This window comes from Lissotriton vulgaris, chromosome 7, assembly GCF_964263255.1.
Source record: "Lissotriton vulgaris chromosome 7, aLisVul1.2, whole genome shotgun sequence".
Taxonomy (NCBI): domain Eukaryota; kingdom Metazoa; phylum Chordata; class Amphibia; order Caudata; family Salamandridae; genus Lissotriton; species Lissotriton vulgaris.
The window spans coordinates 1146909114-1146931546 of record NC_141695.1 but is presented as its reverse complement, the minus strand read 5'-3'; positions in this window follow the sequence as shown (position 1 = coordinate 1146931546).

Genomic DNA, 22433 nt, shown 5'->3' with positions numbered 1-22433 from the left:
CCCTAGAGAAATAAATGTAGTGCACAGACTGAAGGCGCGATTTGTAGTCATATTTTTTATCGCTGTTAAGATTTGAGGTACACATTGTTTGAACCAAGCCCTGCAGTGTTTAATGTTTGAACATTGAAATAGGGTATATCTCAAATGTTTTTACCACCAGAAAGGCAGTATGTTCTAAAAAGAGCCCAAAGTGCTTACTGTGTGTCAGTGGGTGCAGAAGGCAGTCACAGTACCTGATTTTTCAACAATAGATTTTGACCCATTGCAAAACAGAGAAAGGCGGAAAAGCAAAACAGAAGGGAGAACAGAAGGATGGGGAAAGAATGACAAACGGAGAATGTGGGCATGAAAAACAATCTGCAAGATTGAAATAAATATACAGGGATTGTGGGGAGGTGGAATAAAGACTAAGGGGCAGATTTATGATAACTGGCGCATCCCCAGGGATGCGCCAGTTATCATGCGCTGCAGCTCCGCCACCCATGGTGCGCCGCATTTATAATGCGGCGCACCATGGGGCAAAAATGGCACAGATGCGTCACGCATCTGTGCCGTAAAAGTGACGCATTGCTGGAGTTGCGTCGCAAGCGCAACGCAGCTCCAGCAAGACTCGGGGGTGCCCTATCTGACTAATGCTGCGTCAAGACCTACGCCTTCTTCAAGCAGGCGCAGGGTTTTGACGCAGCATTGGCCTAAAAGTGACTGAGTGAAATCTTATAGATTTCACTCAGCCACTTTTGCGAGGCGCACCTGCCCCGGAACGCCCACCCTGCGCCGGAACGCCCACAAGCGGCGCAGGGCTTTACAACGTGACGCATCTGCCTAGATGCGTCACGTTGTAAATCGGTCATAGGGATGCGCCACGTTTACGCCACAGTTGCGTGACGCAAACGTGGCGCATTCACAACATAAATCTGCCCCTAAAACACCTTAGCATTTGCTAACTCTGACATTTGGCAGAACTGTAATAGGCTCCTAAGGAAAACTTTGAGCCTCTGCACTTTTTAAAGTATATATTAAGACCTGGGTATGCTCACATGCCAGTACATGATTGTTCTGTTTAGGAGGAGGCAACTCTTCAGCATACAGTGCCTCCAGCAGCTTGGGCTGCTGATTTACTTTTTAGAGTTGACTCAGGCTGACAAAGCGCCACTGCAAACAACTGGAGAATGGATACTCAAGACAGGGACATCTTCAAATCTGTCCTCAGATGCTACCACCAGAAGATTCAGAACACCGGGTGCATAGCTCTTGCAAATCGCATCGACTCCAGGACTAACAGCAACAAGGAACTCTTTGCCATCATCAAAGATTTCACTGTGCCTCTTGCTGCCTCCAGCAACATCATCTCCTCAAAAGACCTCTGCAACAAGCTCTCGGAATTCTTCTGTGAAGATAATGACTTCCATATACAGCAACTTCGACCTTCAACCAAACCCCATAACTGTTGCAATTCAACTTCCCATCGCATCCAAGAACGAACCCTGACCTTGTGGCCCATCATCACCACCATCAAAATTGCTGCTACCGTGTAGACCATTAACTTAATCTGACCCTTGTCTCCACCACGCCTTCACCAAAGGACTCCTACCAATCAGTGAAGCACTAACACCCATCTTCAATGACTCCAATGGCTCCACCACTTTCCTAAACACTGGGAAATGTGCCATTGTCAAGCCACTGCTCAAAAAAGATCTCCTGACCCAGCCACATTTTCCAACTACACACTCATCTCCTTCCTACCATACCTCGCAACTGTTTTAGAAAAACTAATCAACCGATGCCGAGCACCTCAGCAAACACCAGCTCCTCTCCACCATGCGCTCTGGATTCAGGTCCAATTACAGTCCAGAAAAAGCACTCACTGCTACCAATGACAAGATCCACTTGATCCTTGCAGAGGACACAAAGCAGTCCTCTTACTCATGGTCCTCTCTGCATCATTTGGCATGGTTCACACCCCATTCTCATCAGGCACCGGCATGAGATTGGCATTCAAAGAGCAGGTATGCGCTGGATCAGCTCCTTCTTTTTTTTTTCCCCTCTTTTTTTTTTTTTACACACCTATATTTATATATGTGTATATATGCTATATATACTGTATATGTGCTATGCACCAATCAAATTTACCCAGTGTATTTTCAAAATCAAATTTTTACTATATATCTTACTCTCATACGTTTTATTGTGACAAGTGTCTAACGTTGAGCTTCTTTCAAACTTATAAGAAAGCTGTCGACTTCCTGGGTGGATGCAAAATTGTATGTTTTATTCCTTCATACCACCCGTAGTGAAGCTGGGAATTTCATCATAACCTGTGCTCCTAGGCTTCTTAGTTCCTGCATCCGGGACCCCAACTCCCACTGCCTTTGTGCTGTAACAAGAGCCCTGCTTAGAATCAGTTATTTTACTGAATATGAGAGGAAATTTACCAACATTTTCCTCGGGGCACTCCTATCAGGGTGACGTCGAAAGGGATCTCTATGTGCCCGTTGGATCTCGCTCTCAAGGTTGATATCCGGTCTATCTTTTAAGACTCCTTCTCTCAACAACTTACAGACTAGGGACTTCACATAACCATTTTCTGCTCCTTCGGGAATTTTCAGGATTTTCAAATTATTCCTTATGGCATGGATCTCCAAACGTTCCATATCGAGTTGTAGAGACCTACTCTGTGCTTTCAACTCAGATATCGTTTTTGAGTGAGCTTGCGAGACCCTAGAAAGAGTAGCAACTTCGCCCTCTAAGACCTCTGTTCTTGTGCAGATGTCGTCTAGTTTACTCTCAAGGCTAGTGCATTTCTCCGTAATTTCCTTCTGATTTCCTTCAGATATTTCAAACTTAGGTAGTAGTTTCGCCAGAAGATCTTCGCTTAGAGATCGAAGTAGGCTCTCCATATTTTCATTCCCCTCTTGTTGTTGTTGTTGGTGTTCCACCCTTGAAACACCTACTGTTGAGGAATCTACTGCATCAGCTGAAGAATCACCAACAGTACTAGCTGGTAATTGTAATGTGGTTCCTGGCAAAAGCACTGCGGCAGCCTGAGCGGTGGGATTCTCCCGCATTTTTTCCTGCATATTGTCCTGCGAATCAATACGGGAGGTGGGATCTCCCAGGTCTGTCTCTGGCTCTAACAACAATGGAGTATACTTATTTTGAGACAACACAAGGGGCCTGGAGCACACAGCAGAAACCGGGAAATTAGTAAGCTTCTGTGTCTCCGTCCGTGATACAACCTGCTTGCTCACCACGTCTAAGCTGGATACTGCTTTCTCCATTATTTTAAAATATGATTTTAAGGAGGGGGCAGCTTTTAATATACAGGAACTTTTTTTTCGCTTTTTCACTTCCCAGGTTTATTTCTCTCCCTCCTTTCTCTCTTTTTTTGCCGCGGAGTCAGGGGGACAGGAACAGGGACCAAGCAATCAGCTTGATTTAAAGATGCGTGTAAAGATTCCCTCTTAGCAGAGAGCGGAGGAAATATCTATTTCTTGTTGCCGGGGGGGCTGAGACAGCTATTCCTGATACACTCGGTATCACATCCGTCTCTGTACTGTCAATTCCACCCCTCTGATTCTCCTACTGTGGGGAAAGCTCTTTTAGCGTTGTTGGGGGGGTCTGAATGAAGTCAATATCAGTATCTGTGTCCTTTCCTTTGGGACCTGTACATGCGCTACAGATAATCTGTGGTTGTGACCTTAAACAGGCCCCTTCAGCAGTATTGCAATACCCTCCAGGCTTCCTATTTGCACCATACACGTAACAGACACATGGCGAGTTACCCCCCTCCTCTCTGGCCCAGGAACAATACCCGCTCACCGCCGTGATCCCGCGCCGAGGGTAGACTCTAGCCGCTGCTGCCCGAATATCGCTCCATACTCTGGCCCGGCTCATAACACAAGTCTATCTTCCTTCGGCTCGGACTCCAACTTCGTTATGTTCTATGTCTGACCTGGTATCCACGCCCATCTGGTCACCCAGGTCCTAGTGCTCCGCAATCGGTACGATCGCGGATTGAGACTCGATGAAGCAAAAATAAAAAAAGGGAGAACGTAACCGGTTAGTGAAGAGAGACATTTTGAGGGAAAAGGGGCATTTTCTCGTGCTCACCGCTTAATTCCTGATGTTAGTCTCGCTATCGAGGGTGCAGGTACTCCAATACATCTGGGCGTCTTCTGATTAGGGACGGAGCTCTCATGGCAGGCATCAACCCACCGCCATCTTCCTCCCTCCCCTCAGGACTGTTAAGATCAGCTCCTTCTTAACTGATAGACCAAAAGCTGTCAGCCTGGCACCTTACTCCTCCAGAGCCTACAAACTCATCTGTGGAGTGCCTTAAACCCCACCCTCTTCAAAATATATAGGATCCCTTTGGCCGCCATCATCTGTGCACAAAACATCAACATCCTTTCCAACGCCAACGACATGCAACTCATACTCTCCCACTCAGACAAGACCCCAGCACAACAACCAATTTTACTACCTGCATATTCGACTTTGCTAATTGGATAAAAGCCAACTGTCTCAAGCTCAGCACCAAAAAGACAAAAATAGCGGTCTTTGGCAAGAACACATCACCGTGGACCTCCAACTGGTGGCAGGCCGAACTCGAGCTCACACACTGCACCCATGCCAGTAACCTCAGAATAATCATAAACAGCAAACTGGACATGACTGCACAAGTCATGGCCATCACTGTACTCTATACCCTGATAAGGCTGTAGAAGATCTTCACCTGGTACTCTGACAACACAAGAAATACTGTCCCTCACACCTTAGTCACCTGCAAGTAGGACTAGGGTATTACCCTCTATGCCACGATTACCAAGCAACTCACTAGATGACTACAATTGATCCGGAACTTAACAGCCAGACGCATCTCAACCTCTGACACAGACCTCGTATTAGACCACACCTCAAGGAGCTCCAATGGCTCTGGATATATAAATGTTCTTATTTCAAACTCCTCTCACGTAAATTCAAGGCACTACACAACTTTGACCCTGCCTACCTGAACAGCTGCCTCTCCTTCCACCAACCATCCAGACATCTTCGTTCCGCAGGACTCCTACTCCCACACATCCCACACATACCCAGAACCAGATCAGGAAGATGTTTCCTTACATCACTCCTAAAGTGAGGGATAGCCTCCCATCCACATCAGAGCCTCCTCCTGGCTTGTTGAATTCCGCAAGAAGCTGAAGACCTGGCTTTTCAATTACGCAGCCTACCATAGGCAGGGCTAAGTACAGGGTGGTAGTGTGCTTTTACAAAATACACACAACATAACATTTAGCGTGCATGAGGTTCAGGGGTCGGCTCAGTGAATGTGAGCATTGTTGTTGGTTCACATAATGGTTAGGCAGTCTTAAACTTTGGGTGTGTAAATTATTATTTAGTGCATTTTACAGTTAGCTTTAGAGTTGTCTATACCACTTGAAATGTAATATGGAGAAGAAATTTTTTTTGAAACTCGTTTTGGAAAATGCCCTTCCGTGCCTTCAAACATCAGCTAAATATATAAAGCCCTGCTTGTGCACAAAGTAAGTGATGGACCAGCCAGTAAGTTATTTGCAGTGATAAAAAGCAGGGAAACATCTTTCCAATGGGAATATTTACACTGCATCTCTTGGGGCCTGTGCCCAGAATTCCAAACCTGAGCACCAATAAACGGTAGATAAATAACATGCTTCTCTCTTTTGGTCTTCTGCTATATTTATTTGCTTTCTCTTTTTACAAGCAATGACTTAAAAACAGCCGTGCCATCATTTCTCCAACTTGGGTGAAAAATATGCCCTTGTCTGGCACCCTTCTGTGTTTGAATTTCAGTCGAGTGGGACCATTTTAAGCAAAACAGCATGTGCTAATAGTTTCCCTGGGACAACAGCAGTTGGTTAGGTGAACGTCGCAGAGTACAACACTTACCACTTGTTGCCTCTTTTCTTCACTGGAAAAAGACGGATAAAATGTGGATACAAATATTTGATTTAGCTTCGCTGCAAGAACACATTTTCTTAACTACCCAACAACCACATGTGTTTGGAACATTATGTGTTGAAGAGATTTATAGCCAGGGCCACTGAAATTATAAGGCAATGCAAGACCAAATAAGGCGGCCATATTAACTTAATTTTGTTCGAAATAAACATTTCTAATATGGAAATACAAATCTGTCTCATAGTACGTGAAGAAAGGCGAACTACGAGGCACATTTTGTGACATTACAATTTATCTCTTTTGACATTTTAACAAATATTGAACGGAAAGGAACATTGTTGCTATAGGAAATACGAATCAAATATGTATTAAAACTACCCACTGTCAACACGTTTTCAACACACTTTCAACAGATCATACTCAAAAGTTTATTCGACAAAACCATGTGCTCGTGTCTTTTTTGGAAGCAGGAGTACACCATTTCTTATCATAGTTCTTTCGACCTACAAAATAGTTGGTGTAAAACAACTACCATGTTGCACTCAAAGGAAAATTGATCTAGAAACGCTCATTTATTGGCTTAAAAGGAGAGGCTCTTTTATTCTGCAAATCTACTTTACTTTTTAAAACTTCATTCATTTTTGGGTCTGCTCTGTATTCAAACAATAGGACTTCTGAAAATACTTTTTTCTATTTAAAAATAAAAATAAACTTTTTAGAACAATGTACTACAGGACTCATAATATCAGACTGTAAGCAGAGATGGAATCAAGCTGAGATTGTTTCCTTGAAATAACTGATGCTTTTAAAACAGTGCCTTTGAAATAAATACTGCCTTGAAAACAGTGTCTTTGATATCAACGTAAAAGTACATCAGTAAGTAAGTAAAAAACTGTATTTGATTTTCTTTCAAATCATAAAAGTACATAGAAAATGGAATGTATGACATTACAACGCATGCTTTTACCACGCATGCTTTTAAATCGCAAGTTTTACAACGCATGCCTTTACAACGCATAGTGTTGAGGGGTGCTGGATAGTGAATAGTTTAATTTACTATTCCAACTCCAGTCCCCGTGGATAGTAGGGAAGGTGTTGGATAGTAAATTATATCTATTCCCTATCCTAGAGCGCCACCCAGCGCAATGCGTTGTAATGGTTTGCGTTGTAAAAGTTGCGATGTAAAGGCACTGCGTGGTAAAAGTTGCGTTGTAAAGGATGTTTCCCTAGAAAATGCATCGGGCAATTTAAAGGATCTGTATCCCAAATATCCCCACACTTATGCATATATTCGCAAAAAGGATAAAAGCATATGAAATAAAAATAAACCGTCTCATCAATTAAAAAAGCTCTCCTGTTAAAACCAGCAATCTATAATACATTACCAGCACCTATTAACAACCCCTGATAAAAAAAACTGGTTAAATATTAATAATTGGGGTGTGTTTTTAAAATTGGGAGAAAATAAAAAGCAAGCCAAACTTGATTAAAATTCAGGTTCAACAGATGAGGCCGGCAGGGGTGGCCTTAGGCATGTGCAAGCTGTGCACCTGCACAGGGCCACCAGACCACAGGGGCCACCACGCCAATATATATCCTTAATATAATAATCCTCTGAGGATGGATACATATTTGCGTGGTGACCCCTGGCAGGGATTTGGCGGCCTCCGGCTCTGTTCCACTTCCAAACACCCTGACCCCCCCCCCCCCCTCTTCACTGGCCTCCGCGCTCCACCCCGCCCGGACCCCCTCTTCCGGGGCCCCCTAACTACGCTCCCTGCCCAGGGCCGCCATGAGCCTAGAGCCGCCCCTGAGGCCGGCCTAGGTTATGGCGCAACTGGTTGAATCTGGGGCATAGCATAACAATATGGAAAGTATCAGGAAGGGACACATTATCTCAGGAACAATGAGTGAGATCTGAGGCAGTGTACCAAGCCCCTCTACATAACAAGATTTGATAAATGTGTTCAATAATGATTTTTTTCTCTCTATTTTTGTGCACCGCCATGCTTAAAATTCTCCCCATGATAAAAGCTTTATACGCATCCCAGGCTATTTATTTGTTGTGCCGTCTTTGTTCAGGTCGAAGAACAGTTCTGTCTCATCTGCTAACTTATCAGTGTAAGTTGGGTTTAAAAAAATGCTCTTGTCCACTGTCCACCTCTGAGAGGAGGGAGAGGTTATTAGGGCCAAACTAAGTTGTACTGCTGAGTGATCTGAGATGTGCGCTGGGATATGTTCAACCTTTTTTGTATATTCCACTAGACTCCTGCTGAACAAAAAAAGTCGATTTTGGATGCATGGCCTAGCCTTTTGTTTATAAGAGTAAATGTATGATTTTTATTCCCTTTTTCCTTCCACACATCAACAATCCCCAGATCCTTAATACATAACCCAACCCATTCTCTCATTTTTGGTAAATTGTTTTTTTTTTTTTTTTGCTGGATGCCGATCTTCTTTGTGGTTTAACAGGATGTTGAAATCCCCACCCATTATTATTGGTGCGTTGGCTGCTAGGAGATTGGAGTGTAATTTTTGAAGTGGTTCAGGGTCGTCAACATTCGGTCCATAATAGCCCAACAAAGTGTATGAGTTGTAAATTCTTGCTTTTACAATAACCCATCTTCCCATTCTATCTATTTCTGTTTTCTCGATAACTGCTTTCAGCGATTTTTTTAAATATAATCATCACACCCTTTACATTACAGTCTTGACTTGTACATATGCAATGTTCTATCCAGTTTTGGTTTTTACAGATCGGTAACCATTCTTGTTTGGTTAGATGCGATTCCTGAATTATAATTATTTCACAGTCACTGTTTTTTAAGTATTCCAGAATCTTCATTCTCCGTTTTTTTTTAATGTTTTTTTTAAATGTTTTTATTAAATGAACAGGCAGAGCAAAGATGCATATATTTGCAACAGCATGAATCATATGCATTGCAGGTACAATCAAGCTTAACTAATACTCTAGTTACATAGTGAAAAGAAGCGTTTTTGATTAGGCACAACAGCACCCAACACAGATGAGAACAGCAACTACCCTCAGTCTGAGGTGACCTCATCTTTGTTTAGGCGTGGTGGCTCACATATATACCTCTGAACTTATTCCAGGCACCCCATATTTTCTCCCATTTCCCAGGGCATCCACAGTGGACAAACATCGCTTTCTCCGCCACCATTGCATCATCCATGTCCCTGCACCAGTTCCGGAGTGTAGGCAGCACATCTGAGCCCTTCAGCATGGCGATATTGCGTTTCGCCAACATCATACCCAACAATGCCCAATCCTGTTGGCGATGAGTTAAGTCATTAGCCTCCCATACATTCAATAAACAGCGTCAGGGATCAGGCAACAGGGAAACATCTAGGGACTGAGAAATTGTACGCATCACTGCTGTCCAGTACAGCCCCACACGTCCACAGTCCCATATAGTATGATAGAATTTCCCCTCCTCCCTGCACCCTCGAAGACAATACATATGAGACGCCTTCCCTATCTTGTATAACGTCGTTCTGGTGTAGTACGTACGGTGCAGTATTTTAAGTTGAACTAGTTTTAGCCTAGAGGGTATTGCCGTTTCCAGAGGGGAGGAAAGGGCCTCCTGCCACTCTGAGTCATCCAGTGTACTAGCGTCTCGAGACCAGTTCATCTTCAGTTTGGACGTCATGTCAGGAAGGTTATTAACCAGTTTTCGGTATGTGAAAGATGTGGCTTTACCCGTCATATGTTCCGTCAGAAGCCTATCTTCGAGAGGGGTGGGTTCCTGCAATTCAGTACCCACCGGTATGGCTGTTTGCAGCGCATGCCGAATTTGGAAGTATCTGAACTGTTTCGTCGGTGCCAAGTCATATAGTGTTTGCAAGAGGGAGAAGTCTACTACCTTACCCTTCTTCCAAAGGTCCCCCACCACAGAAATGACTATGTTGCCCCAAAACTGGAACCCTTTACTGTTACGAAGAGAACCTAGCCTACACGAGTCCCACAATGGTGTCATTTGCGTGATGGTAATCATTCTCTGTTTTTTTATTCTCAACCCATTTGTGTTTCATGTTAAGATATTAAGCCTCTTTTCTTTTGCTCCCTTACCCGTAACTGTCATCTCTTTTAGTCCACTGTATTCTACTTGTGGGCAATCGTACTCCTCTTGATCTGCTTTTAGGACTTTTTTTCCCCCCATTTTGCTCCCCACCCAGTGTTGTGATTTTTTTCTTTTTTCAAGGTTTTTTGGTGAACATTTGTGCAATGTGCCTCCCCCCCACCCTGGAGAAGCCTCCCTTTCCTTCTTTCTTTTGAGCAGGATTCCGCCCTTTTGAGCTCCTTGCCCTTCAGCTTGGTTCAAGGTTTTTCCATCTCTCACCGTTTTGAGCCCGCCTTGTGACTTGCGGGTTTTACTTACTTTCCTAAGTGTTCTTCCCATTTGCTCAATGAGACTTTTGACTTCCTTTGGGTCCTTCATAGTGAGCATTTTATTGTCCCACATGATTTTCAGTGAAGCAGGGAAACGCATCTGAACATTCTCCGCAGTGCCCATAGTTGTGGCATATGCTGGCCCAGCTCCCACTACCTATCCTGGGTCGTTCTTGATATGTCTGACCTGATTCTACAGGATCAGTCACCCTTGGCAAAAGATACGGCTTTAAGGCCCTCGCTCAGAATTCTCTCCTCCAGGGAGTATGTCATAAAATTGATCAGAATTTTTTCTTGGTTTACCCTTCCTGGAGGGCTCCTGATGTATCCTTTGAATGTCTTCGGCAAGGTTGGCTGATTTGATACAGGGGATTTTTTCCTCCAGTAGCTGGACCGTGAATCCCTTTATGTCTTCCCCTTCAATGCCTTTCAGAACATTTAAGATTTTGAGGTTGTTCCTCCTAGCGTGGTTTTCTAGAGACTCCATTCTTTCACTGATCTCGGTTTCTCTTGTTTTTAACCTGGTTATTTCTTTGTGATTCGCCTCTGTTCTCTTGCTCAGCGCCTCTACTTCGCCCTCCACATGCGTCACTCTATCAATGAGTGTGTTTATTTTTTGATCTAATGTCTCACAGGCTTCTTGTATCTTAGTCTGGTTCCTTTCGGAGATAGTAAACTTGACTTTCATCACCTTCATCATCTCTTCCAGGATCTTCTCTGTGTGTGAACTGTTAGAGAGTATTTGATCATGTCTGGGGGGGGGCACTCTCGAGAGCGTTCTCAGTAACTTCCCCTCCAATTTCTGCTTCATGAGTGGAGAGCGCTTGATATTTATTACTTGTTATTAAATCAAAGCTGCCATCTTTTGATTTCTCCGCCATTCTTTTGCCTTTCGTTTCTATGTCTCTTTTCAGTGCAAAAGGGTCAGCTTCTAAGGTAGCTCGACCACAGGACTCTGAGGCTTTTGGCTCACTCCTACCTTTCTATATACTGTAGTTCTTTTCCTGAACCTTAAAGAAGGATCTTAGGGACGGAGTGATTTTCTGAGCACTGCTCTGTCCTGGTGCTTTTAGGCTTTCACTGCTTGCTCTGGATAGTGGTGCTTGTGGCTGCCCCAAGTTTTTCCTTTCTACCCCCTTGGGTGATAGATTAGCTAGTGGCTGACTTTTTTCTTTGATACTTTTAATGTCCCTTACCTCCAGGTATCTGCTTCTCAGGCTATAGCCCACTCCCTCGTTAGTTTCACCGCCAGGCATCTGTTATTTGACTTTGGATGTAGAGCTTACAAAACTCAACACCACTCTAGAAAGCGTGGAAATAGAGGAAAAAATGAAAAGCAAAAAAGGAGAGCTAAGCGATTTTCTTGAAACAATAGTTAGAGACAAGTGGGAAGCCAGTAATGTTTCACAAAACAAATATGGAGAAGGCTGTGGGAGGATTCTGGCATGGAAAGCAAAAACCGATCTAACTCGGAACAGGGTCACAAAAATACAGAAAGAAGGCCAACCAGGATATTGCTTGGAAAACTCCACAATTAGGCAAGAATTTACAATGTTTTTCGACAAACTATACACGGAAGAGACATCGAGCTCTAGAGATCAAAGACAAAGTTCTATGGATAAAATTGCGACCCCAGCAGCCTCCCTGGAACAGAAAATAGACCTCAACCAGGAGATCTCCAGAGAAGAGTTCCTAGCCGCAATAAAGAGCCTAAAGAGAGGAAAGGCGCCAGGCCCAGATGCACTACCAAAAGAAATCTACCTAACTCCACGGGAAGTACTATTAGCCCCTGTTACAGACCTCCTTAATGATATATTACTAGAAAATCAAGATCTCCCAAATTCATGGAACGACGCAATAGTATGTATTATTCTAAAACCAGGAGAAGACCCAACCAAATGTGAGTCATACAGGCCCATCTCCCTTTTGAACTACGACTACAAAATCTACACACAGATACTGGCCAAAAGATTAGGGGCAGTGGCAGGGTCCCTGATCCACCCAAACCAAAAAGGCTTCATTAAAGGCAAGTATACGAATTATCGCATGAGCTTATTAGCACCATAGACATCCCGAATGTCTGACAAAATATCGAAATCAAAAATATCGACATACAAAAATATCGGAACAAAAATATCGAAGTCAAAAATATAGGAATCCTATCCCTAACAAGGTAAGTACAAAAATATCGAAAAAATAATATCGTAGTACAAAAATATCGAAATTAAAAATATCGTTTTTTTAAATGTATTAATAATAATGTAAAAATAATTATAAAATACATATAATGTTACAAATATTAAATAAAAATATTAAAACATAATTTAAAAATTAAAACTAATACATATACATTCAAAATAAATTAAAAACTTAATAATTTAATGTAATGTTATATTTATTAATTTCATTTAATTTATTTAATTTAAATTTATTTTATTTTTACCCTGTACGACTGTACCCCAAAAACCCAAAACTGACCCTGAACCCTAAAAATACCCCTTTACCCAAAAACTGAAAACTGACCCTGAACCCTAAAAATACCCCTTTACCCAAAAACTGAAAACTGACCCTGAACCCTAAAAATACCCCTTTACCCAAAAACTGAAAACTGACCCTGAACCCTAAAAATACCCCTTTACCCATGAACTGAAAACTGACCCAGAACCCTAAAAATACCCCTTTACTCAAAAACAGAAAACTGACCCAGAACCCTAAAAATACCCCTTTACCCAAAAACTAAAAACTGACCCTGAACCCTAAAAATACCACTTTACCCATGAACTGAAAACTGACCCTGAACCCTAAAAATACCCCTGTACCCATGAACTGAAAACTGACCCTGAACCCTAAAAATACCCCTGTACCCAAAATTAATTAATATTATTTAATTACCAATTAATTATTAATTAACAATAACAATAAAGTAAATATATTAGCACATTTGCTGTAATTAATTTAATTTAATATTTAATATTATTTTGCACAATTAATTAATTAAGAATAACAATAAATTATATATAAAAAAATTACTATAATTAATGTAATTAAATAATTAATAATAATTAATTACCAACTAATTAATAATTATAAATATGTAAAAAAATATAATAATTATTAAACTAATTAATAGAAATGATTTACCAATTAATTATTAATTAAAATATGTACAAACATATATCAATTAATTAATTATTATTAAATTACTTCCCACCCTATTCCCCTATAAACCCATAACCCGCTACAGAACATATTTATCAATTAATAAATTAATTAAAAATAATTAAAAATTAATTCTCAATTAATTAATTAATAATTCCTACTAATTAATAATTAATTTAACATAATTAAATTACTTCCCACCCTATTCCCCTATAAACCCACAACCCGCTACAGTAGTAAAAGACAATATTTAATAAAATAACATTAAAAATAAATAATAAAACATAATAAATAAAATATAATATACACTAAATTTATTTAAAAATTGATATTAGTAACATCAAAGTTATTAATTTCGATATTATTAACATCGATATTTACAACTTCGATATTACTGATATCATACCAATATTGATATTTAGACTGTCGATATTACTTACCTTCGATATTTTTGTATAACGATATTTAAACATCAATATTTTTGCATATCGATATTTAAAAATCAATATTTTGTCTGTGTACCGACATCACAACCGATTACTCTACACCTTTGGCAGTTATAACTTTTGACGCTGCAAAAGCGTTCAGCAGGGTTAGCTGGCCTTTTTTGAACGTCACCTTAGCTAAATTTAATCTTGGGGGTAAGTTTGAGAACGCAATATTAAATATTTACAAAAACCCTGCAGCTAAAATATTAGTTAATGATGCTCTTACAGATAAAAAGAGGCACAAGGCAGGGGTGCCCCCTTTCCCCCTCCTATTCAACTTTTACATAGAGCCCTTAGCGTGTCTCTTGAGAGGGGAAGAGGGGATCGCACCTTTTAAGCATCAGAATTGGGAAAAAAGTTGCCCTGTATGCATATGACTTGATGATACTGCCAATTTAAACAGCTCACTCCCAAAGATAGAGGAGATTATAGGCCAATTTGGGGCAGTTTCAGGCTACCTGGTGAACCGATCGAATTCGAAAATTCTGGAGTGGAACGCGATATCCGGAAACCCTCTAGTAAAGGACAAAATACCTAGGAATAGAATATATAAAAGACATAGACGGGATTGCCAACTTAAATCTCACCAGAATCCACAAAGATACAAGGAAACTCCTCAAGGCCTGGTCAGGCTTACAATTATCCTTCTTAGGGAAGTCCAACCTAATCAAAATGACTATATTGGCAAAACCTACATATTTATTTTTTCTATCCTGCTGGATTTTAAGACAGAGCAGATCAAAAAGCTGCAAGGGGTGATATCAAGTTTCATCTGGGCAGCCAAGGTGGTAAGAATTGGTTGGGAAAAGTTAAGAAGAAATAAAGCGCAGGGAGGGATGGCCAGCCCGGATATACTATTGCGGAGCCTTTCAGTTCAAGAACATAAGGAGACTGTTGGACAAATGGGAAGCATGGCCTACGTACTTGAAAGCCCTTATCGACCCTGACGGTGAACATTATCTCTATAAATTTGGTCATCCCAAATTTTTCAAAAGATCAAATTAAAGACATTGAAAGGCAGCAGCAAGAACCTGGTATGGAATAAGGATGACTTTAAAAATACCATACTAGAGTAAGTATGCACCCATCTGGGATTCCCCAGGTACCCCCGAATGTCTAAAAGATGGCCTAGTGACCTCATTGAGGGAAGGAAACATAAACTACTGGGGGCAGTTGATAGAAAACAACAAAATCATAGAATGGGAGACCCTAAACAAGGGGACTCAAGGGTCGCTATCCAGATTGAAATACTATCAATTAAATAGCTGGATAAAAGACATAAAGGAAAACCTACAAGGGGACGACCACATCAAGCAAAAACTACTGAACACAGAAGTCTTTAAAAAGGAAATATCATATTGGTACTGGGCTCTTATAAGAGCAGGCAAAACAGAATATAAAACCCCTCATGAAATCTGGGTGAAAGTCATGCCTGAGCTAGACATCTCCTACTACTAGCAAACCTCAAATGCAATAGTTGGGCGTGTAGCAAACTCTGCCCCACTGAAAAAAAAAACCATCTCTTCAAGATACATAGATCGTATTGGACCCCAAAAAGACTGTCAAAAATCAACAGCAATAAGGTAAAAAAGCGTCCTAAATGTGGGGAAGAAAGAGCTGACGACCTGCACTTGTTCCGGGAGTGCATTCAGTTGAAGGAATATTGGGAGCAGATTGGTAAGACTCTTTCTGATGTAATGGAGCAACGCATTGAGGTAAGCATGGAAGTGGTTATTTTTGGGATTAGCTATAATGCACAACTTCCTACAATGTCTAAGGATCAGGAAAACATCCTTTTCTTACTAATACTGTTAGCCAGAAGGGACATATGTATCAACTGGGTAAAAGAAATACCACCAAACCACACTGACTGCCTAAACTACGTACTAAGGGTGTATAAACTGGATAAGCAGGGGGAGTATAGTAAGAAACATACAATCTGGAATATTTGGGAAAGATACAACAAACCAAATATTAGGGGGTCCAATGATTAACGCAAAGGTAACAATGATTTCAAGCTGGGTCTTGAACTGAGTAGTCATCATGACTAGCTCCTCCCCCCCCCAAAAAAAATCATGTGCCTGGGGATGGACAAAAAGGGGCCCCAGAGGAGAAGGTTAATCGTATCCCTTACGGGACACCGTATGGTCACAGCGAATTAGGTACAGAACGGATACTCCAAAAAATCTTGCTTGATGAGGACAAAAAAAAAAGAGTTGATAAAATATATTAAACCTGAAGTAAGTCAGGAGCCTCCTATGATAATTGGACATTTCCAGTGATAAATAGGGTGCAATGCCCTGCACACTCTTAATCCTAATGAATTGACGCATCGAGCACTTATGAAGGGTTAGGGCCTCTTGCTATGAAGTCTCCCTTTCAAAAAAAGCCTGTTTACCCAGGGAATATCCCTCCTGACTATCCCTTCAGGGGTGGAGAACAGCTCGAGTCAACCCAAAGACTTAAAAACATGTTTCATATAGGCCAATCAAGAAATACTCATCGCTCCATCCAACACCATGCAGTCTTGTATTGTGAGACTATTAAACGAGAGATCTTCTTTCAACCAGACTGATAGCCAGAAAATAAAGGGACGAAGGGCAATCCAGTCTTTTATATACCAATGCCTACTTCCTCATGCAACATTTCTGAAGGAATGCTTACAGAATCTTTTAGGAGACCCCTAAGAAAAGAGTTTTCAACCACCTGAAGCTGAGGGCATGCTACATGACCCCAAATCTCACAACCATAGCTGGCCAGTGTCCCACATTTGGCCCTATAGACCTTTACCATCCCCTTTGCATTAGTTTGAGCCAAACGTCTAGCTAAAAGGTCAACACCCCCGGTAGCCGTTTTGAAGTTAAGGGAGTTTTTCTTCATCAGTGGTTGCCAGAAAAACCAGGGGCCATATTATCATATTATCAGCAGTGATAATGGGCTTGATAATATGCCCCTGTGAATTCCCATAGAAGCCCAGGTTAACACCAGAACCTGGGCTTCTATGGGAGTTCACAATGGCATATTATCAAGCCCATTATCGCCGCTTTAGCGGCAGTTTCCTGCCTATAAAAGCGGCGATAATGTATCACCCTTTCTTGATAATACTGCCCCTAGAGTCTAGGAGAATCCCTAAACAAGAAAAGTGCTCCATCCTAGAAATAGGATGACCCTTTGATACAAAACTTTTAGAACTGGTATTCCTGGGACCCACCACCATCACAAGTGATTTGTGGTGATGTCCAGACCTTCCATATACCCTACATACAGCTCTATCAATCGTTGCAATCTATTAGCGGTCCTAGATATGAGGACAGCATCATCTGCATATAAAATAAACTGGTAATCGGTGATCACCTACAAATGGAACATCTAGTTCTTGATCGAACAAAGCAGATTCCAAGCCATTAATGAGAAGAGTGAAGAGAAAGCGGGCCAAAATACAACCCTGGTGCACCCTTCCCTTCAATTCCAGGGACAAAGTGCACTCCCCATCCAGATCAAATCTAACCATGGAGGAAAGGCCCTCATGAAGGGCATTCAAGAACGAAAGCCTCATCAGTAGAGAACCAAAACAAGGAATCATTTTTCAGGCTGTATGAATTGCCTTCAAACTTTTACCAATTGTGTTGCTTGTTTCATATAAATTAGTTTCCAAAGTTCGCTTATGTGGGAAAGCTAACACCATCTACCCAAAATTGTTACGTCAGGTGTAATGTTGGACCACATATGCAGTACGGGATCAGTATCAGCTAGATGCAACTTTCTTTCTTACAAACAGTGAAGCATGAAGCAGCTATTGGATTATGTATCATTGTGATAAATTCATATTTACTTAGGAAACACCACAGCCATAGAATTATGTAATTCTGGTGGCCCTGCACATAGCTTTTAAATACATTCAACTCCTTTGCCTTTAATCTAATTTTCCACTACACAAATACCACAGGTATACATACAAAACGTTTGATTATTTGTGGGCTGCTTGCTCAGATAGTTTTACATTCAAAGCACTGGAAACATATGTTCCTATCATTGAAATAAGTTGCATTTACTTTTTCAACGATTTAAAGATGAACATTTGCTTATGTGAAAAATGTGTTTGCCAGTGTTTCCACCCAGCCGTGTGAAATTTATTTTATTTATTTATTTATTTTATAGCATTTGTAAGGCGCACAGCTACCCACAAAGGGTTTCCCGGCGCCAGACCCGCAAGACACACAATACCACTGGGGAGAGAACAGTCAAAGCAATTATTTGTTAAACAGCCAAGTTTTTATGCTCTTTCTAAAATTCACATAGCTTTCCTCCTTGCGTATGTGAATAGGCAGTGAGTTCCACAGCGTTGGCCCCAGGTAGGAAAAAGATCTCCCGCCTATTCTGGCTCGTTTGAACCTAGGTACCACAAAGTTCGCAGCTGTGCCTGAGCGCAGACTGCGATTTGGGAGGTAGGGTTTAGCAAGGGCCTCTAGATATTTGGGGGCAGTGCCAGCTTTGATTTTAAATAGGTAGCTCAGGGCCTTAAAACGAATACGGTTTTCGACCTTAAGCCAATGCAGATCCCTGAGATGTTTGGTGATCCTAGCAGATCTAGGGATTTTGCAGAGCAGTCTTGCCGCAGTGTTCTGCACTAGTTGCAGACGCTTTATCACTGCCTTGTTTGAGCCCAGGTATAAGATGTTACCGTAATCAAGCCGAGATGTCACTAAGGCGTTGACCACGGTCTTCTGGGTGGTAGGTGGCAACATCCAGATGATTTTGCGTAACCATTTGAGAATGGTAAAACATATACCTGCCACTTTGTTAGCTTGCTGGGTCATGGATAGACTGTCATCAATGATGACCCCAAGGTTTCTAACCTGAGAGGCTGGAGGTGGAAGTTTACCTAATGACGGTGGCCAATGGGAATCATTCCAGAGATCTTTACTGTTCCCTAACAGGAGGACCTCTGTTTTATCTCCATTTAGTTTGAGTTGGTTGTCTGACATCCAACTAAATATTTCTTGGAGGCCTACTTTTAATGCAGATGGGGTAGACACGTCAGATTTAGAAAGTGAGAACAGGACTTGCGAGTCATCTGCATAGGTCATTAAACTTAGCCCAAAGTTTTCTGCAAGATTGGCCAGTGGTCGTAGGTACAAATTAAAAAACAGAGGGCTCAAAATTGATCCCTGTGGCACACCGTGAGGAGAGTGGAATACCTCAGAGCATGCCTTCGAAGAGGAGATCTGGAAAGTGCGGAGGGATAAGTAGGATCTAATCCATTCCATAGCTTTGCCTTCGACACCATTCTCCCCCAGCCTGTCTAGCAGTATGGAGTGAGAAATGGTGTCGAAAGCCGCACTGAGATCTAACAAGACCAGTGCTACTGTTTGGCCGTCATCCATAAGCTCCCTGATCTTTTCTGTGACCCCGAGCAGGGCCGTCTCAGTAGAAAAACCACTCCTAAACCCAGATTGGGACGAATGCAGGAGATCATTGTTTTCTACATAGGTTGAGAGTGCCTTATGGATATGCCTCTCTAGGATCTTGGAAAAGGCAGGTAGTAATGAGATTGGGCGATAACTAGCCAATATCATAGGGTCTGCGCCTGGTTTTTTAAGTAGGGGGCTGACCATAGCATGTTTCCATAGAGCAGGAACTATGGCTTGCTCTATGGAGGCATTCAGTATCTCTGCTATGGGAGTTAAAGCAGCATCCTCTAGTTTATTTATGATACTGATAGGAATAGGGTCACGTGGGGAACCCGATTTGATCGATTTTAGTAGTTCCTTCAGTATGTCCAATTTAATAGGAGGCCAGGCTTCAAGATGACAGTTTCCTCTAGGGACTAGGGAGGTGTTTCCTTGCTTGTCTGTTGTCATGTTGGCATTTTTAATATTAGAGACGATGTTCTCAATCTTATTAGTGAAGAAAGAGGCCAAGTCCTGGCATTGCTGGGTATTAAGAGGGGTAGGTTCTGCTCTAGCGTTCTCCCCAGCTAACTCTTTTACCGTGTTAAAGAGAGTCTGGGATTTGTTTACGGCCATGTTAATAGTGTTGGTGACATAGCATGCTTTGGCTTTCATGCATGCTGAATGGTAACAATTTCTGGCCTTTCGGTAAACTTCTTTTTGGTATAGGTCGTAATTTTTTCGCCACTGCCTCCCTAGGGTCTTACAGGTAGATTTTTCTTTCTTCAAAGCTTCTGTGAACCAGGGAGCGGGAGGGCGATGGACTTTCCCTTTGCAACGGGCTAGGGGCAGGCAAGTGTCAACGGCGCCAGTTAGCCACTTTTGTGTTGACTCTGCAATGCTATCCATATCTCCATCTAAATATGGATGATCTTCCTTCAAAGCATTGTTCAGATCCTCCAAGTTTAGGGATTTCCAGTTTCTTCTAGAAGATTCTGAAGGAGTCGAAATTGGACCTTTTTTGGGCTCTAGCAAAATAGCGAAACTTTGAAGAAAAGGATCTGACCAGAGAACAGGCGTGGTGTTAAGCCATGAAAGTTCTTTCATGTTTGATATTATAGGGTCCAACAAGTGTCCAGCTTTGTGAGTTGGACCACTATTTCGTAGTGTCATGTCCAACACCATGAGGTCATCTATTAGATTTTTACACGTCTTGTTGTCGTCATCTAGATGAAGATTCAAATCTCCTAGTACAGTGAAATTTTGGGCTTTCAGATGTTGGGGTAGGATGAAATCAGCCAAGTCATCTGACCAAGAGGGGTTATTTACTGGCGGTCGGTAGATCAATAAGCCGGAAAAGGTAAAATTTGGACTGAGGGTAATTTTGAAAGATGCAGCTTCGCAGTTAGGGATAGCTGCAGGTTCAAAATTGCACACATAGTCTTTGCTGTAAATAATAGCAATACCCCCTCCTGTTTGTCCTACCCGATCTCTCCTAGCTATAGCATAGCTCGGGGGGAGGGCGGTTGCAACATCAGGGCCCGATCCATCATGAAGCCACGTCTCAGTTAAAAATATGGCGCTGGGCTTTTTGTCAATCAATAGGTGGAAAATATCTAATTTGTGCTGGGGCAGTGAACGACAATTAATCAGAAGGAATGTAAAATCGTTGGAACTCACTCTCTGTTGATAGGATTTAAAATCAGTCCCCTGTGGGGTATCAGGATAGGGCTGGTAATTAGTCAGAGTAAGGGTACACTCCGGGCATGTTTGTGCACCAGCTAGTAGCGGATTCAAAGTTATACAGGTGTCATGGCTAATGGGGCGTAACGCCCTGAGTTGGATACCTGTTAGCATACCTGTACAATAAGGAGGGCAGAGGATCGTGCCCTATGTCCCGGCCTGGCACAGACGGGCTGACTCTGGCTGGACTCCGGCGAAGACGAGGCGCGTCCGCTGAAACGCGTCCGCTGATGCGGAGAGGGACCGTTTCCTTATAAAGCGGAGACTAGAGTGCTCTCACCGCTCTATCCCGCCCCAAAATGGCCACCACTAATTCCCTGCTGCTCGGTGCCTTGCCCTAAATCGGCAGGAATCGAGCGTGTGTGTGCTGGGGTGACTGCGTGTGAGCGACAGGTATGCTGAGTGCAATTTTGTGGTTTTTAAAACACATAAATACAATTATTAGCCACAAATGCTATTTTTAAAAATTCGATTCAATTAAGTCTCCTAAAACTTTGCCAAGTCCTCTGACAAAGTATACAGCAGAAACGATTTTACATGTCCTCTCACAAGGTGTTTGGCAGAAAGATAAACTCTGCCTGAGTGCTTGCTGAAAGAAAATAAGGGCAACCCATTTCATTATAAAATAATTGCATTGCATTTTAGGTGGTCCTGGGAGAAAATGGCTTTGATTCAATTGACACGACTGGACTGACTCTGCCCCAGTTTTAAACATTTTCCACTAGCCCGCCTTGCCAAGATTCTCTCCGTTATTACAGAACCACAGCTGTGTCACGATCCAGAACTCTAGTGCCCCTTTTCAGAAGCCAGATACCACATGAAAACTATGGGGCTTATTTACACGCTCCTTGCTCCGCAGGTATGTCACTCTTTCCCATATTAAAAGTGATGCACCAGCGGCGCAAAGGTATTTTAAGACGAACTCAGGTTTAACGGCAGTCATTATAAAAGAAAGCCCCAACGTGGCCAGAACATCTAGCACTGAGATGGGCCAACCTAAGGTGGAGAGTCAAGTATTACTTCCTAGCACACCATCAGGAATGTGGTAACTTTACAGAAAGAGTGAGGTTCACAGTTTGACCAATCCAAGGACATGGATCGTGGACACTAAAGCCGACCCATGGTACAAAACAAATCCCAGGAGAAGGATGCATGGGAAAGTAGCGAAAGGGAGTAGCTCTCAGAGCGAGCAATCCTGTCCAGCCACAAAGAACATATGCAGCAACAAGGGCCACTCAGCAGGTTAGATACAACAGATAGTCATGCATTCAAGTACCAGAACAGGCCACCAGAATCAGTGGTGGC